Consider the following 2,840-nt stretch of genomic DNA (forward strand, 5'->3'; position numbering starts at 1 on the left):
CTATTATCGTCTTTTTTTTTTTGACCCTCAGTAAGTCTTACCAGATATATTAAACTAAAGGAGATTTCATAATAGAATATAGTCATGCTGTCATGTTTCATTAATGTTGAAGGGGAAGAATCAGTGTTATTTTGCCAGAAAACGAACTTCCGGTGTTACCACTACTATTTTACTAATGTGTGTAATCACTCACTTGTAAAGGGTGAACACTGTGTGCAGAAGTGCCTACAGACAAAGGAACTTTGAGCATCCCTAACTTCTACATCCATGTTAGATCAGCTTGAGTCCACACATAACAGAGATCAAATCTGTGAGGGCTGTAGAAAAAAATTGAAGAGACTTATTATTTGCAGCTTTCATCATTACTGGGAGAGCGGCAAATTAGAATCAGGCTGATATTTTTGGTTTCTCTAATTTATGGCTTTTTGTTAACTTTGTCACTGAGTGACAAAGTTGAATCTGTTGAGCCAGATTCCTATGGCATGTAAGCACCTTGCTCAGGGTTCACTTTAGTACTGTGAGAAGCTTTTATGCGTAGACTCTCTATTTAGTACACTAATGAAAGTATTATTTATTGGTGTCTTCTTGTCCTCTGAGAATGCCTGTACCTTCAGTAGGCTCTTATTTACCTTAAAACAGTGGCTTAACGACTCAGATGATGCGTCTCATTTCTCCTTCCTAACTGCTCTTTGAGTTGAAGCATTTCTCAGAATGGAGAATTGGAAGAAGGACTGGAGAGCTACATGTGTGAACACCCCTGCCTAGCTCCTTGCTCGTGACAGGGAGTTTGCACCTTACATTCTTTTTGTGAATTTATTTATTCATTTATTTTTGGCTGCATTGAACCTTCGTTGCTGCACGTGGAGGCTACTCTTCGTTGCGGTGCGCGGGCTTCTCATTGTGCACCTTGCATTCTATGTGCTCTATAAAGTGGTCTGGCATAGTGATGTAGAGAGGCTCTGCAGTCTGATGGCCTGAATTTGAGAGTTGGCTCCACCACTTATTGCTTGTGTAAGCTCAGCAAATAATTCCTCTCTGCCCCAGGTTCCTCATCTGTTAACTAGAAATGATAATACACACTACTATATATAAGATAGAGAACCAATAAGGACCTACAGTGTAGCACAGGGAACTATACTCAGTATTTTGTAATAACCTATAAGGGAAAAGAATCTGAAAAAAAATAGATATATATGTATGTGTAACTGAATCACTTTGCTGGTATACCTGAAACTCACACAACATTGTAAATCAACTATACTTCAATAAAAATTTTTAAAACTAGGGTTAATAATGGCACCTTACACATAGTGAGGTTATGAGGATTAAATAAGTTAATGTATTTTAAAAGCTTGGCACAAAGCCTGATAGGTCATTGTGCTGGTGGTGGTGGTGGTGGTGGTGGTTGTTTTTCTCATAGACAAAGAAGCATTGCCCTGTTCGTGGAAACCAAGAGAAGTACTCGTTAGCAGGCAATAATCCTACTCTCTACAGTTTTTCTATACTGGGAGAATATTGGTGGTCCTATGAAATGGCACCAAAATATTGCACCTCTCATTAAGGAAGGAAAAGAAAATACCGTGTGCTTTCATGAGCATTATCTCATTTAATCCTCAGAACAATTCTTCCAAAATAAATTAGCCAATTTTCACATGGGAGAGACCCGAAGTCTTACACAAGATCGAATGGCTACTGGATAACAAAGTCAAGATTCAGTCAGAGGAGTAGCTGACCCAAAAGCCCATCTGTTTCCACCTCACTCTACTGGCTAAATTGTCAATATTTGGGGTATAGTTGTTTTCCTCCCTTTCTAGATGTGGCAGATTAAAAGAAACCTCTACAACAGTCCAGTCCTACCTCTTCTCTCTTCAAGTAAGAGACTGCAAACATAGTAGACACTCAAATAATGTTTGGTCATTGACCAGTCAAATAATTCTTTTTCCTAAAAAGAAAATACACATTTTGCATCTTTAATATTGCAGTGGTTTATTTGTACTAAAATAGGAGCTCCCATGACTTTGTAGAAAAGTAAAAATAGAACTTCATATATGAGACGGAGTTTTCCCAATTTACCCTATATCCTCTTCTACTGAATAGGTTACAAAGTCTGAGTTAAAGAGAAAGCCTAATAATTCTAGTAGCTTCCTATCCTCATTCTATTTTTTTGTTTCTTTGTTTACTTTATTTTTTTACTTTAATTTTTTTTTATACAGCAGGTTCTTCTTAGTCATCCATTTTGTACACATCAGTGTATACATGTCAATCCCAATCTCCTAATTCACCACACCACCACCCCAGCCCCCTGCTGCTTTCCCCCCTGGTGGCCATACGTTTTTTTCTCTACTTCTGTGTCTCAATTTCTGCCCTGCAAACTGGTTCATCTATACCATTTTCCAGGTTCCCCATATATGCGTTAATATACAGTATTTGTTTTTCCCTTTCTGACTTACTTCCCTCTGTATGACAGTCTCTAGACACATCCACGTCCCTACAAATGACCTAGTTTCGTTCCTTTTTATGGCTGAGTAATATTCCATTGTATATATGTACCACATCTTCTTGATCCATTTGTCTGTCGATGGGCATTTAGGTTGATTCCATGAGCTGGCTATTGTAAATAGTGCTGCAATGAACATTGGGGTGCATGTGTCTTTTTGAATTATGGTTTTCTCTGGGTATATGCCCAGTAGTGGCATTGCTGGGGCATATGGTAATTCTATTTTTAGTTTTTTAAGGAACCTCGATAATGTTCTCCATAGTGGCTGTATCAATTTACATTCCCACCAACAGTACAAGAGGGTTCCCTTTTCTCCACACCCTCTCCAGCATTTGTTGTTTGT

At 38.3% G+C, this 2,840-nt stretch overlaps 1 protein-coding gene across 2 annotated transcripts in view; it reads left to right on the forward strand.

Moving 5' to 3' along the window:
* Positions 1-2,840, forward strand: part of ELP4 (elongator acetyltransferase complex subunit 4) — a 236,533-nt gene that overhangs the window by 153,827 nt on the left and 79,866 nt on the right. The gene's annotated exons all lie outside the window — the stretch shown is intronic.

This window comes from Physeter macrocephalus, chromosome 16, assembly GCF_002837175.3.
Source record: "Physeter macrocephalus isolate SW-GA chromosome 16, ASM283717v5, whole genome shotgun sequence".
In the NCBI taxonomy this organism is placed as follows: domain Eukaryota; kingdom Metazoa; phylum Chordata; class Mammalia; order Artiodactyla; family Physeteridae; genus Physeter; species Physeter macrocephalus.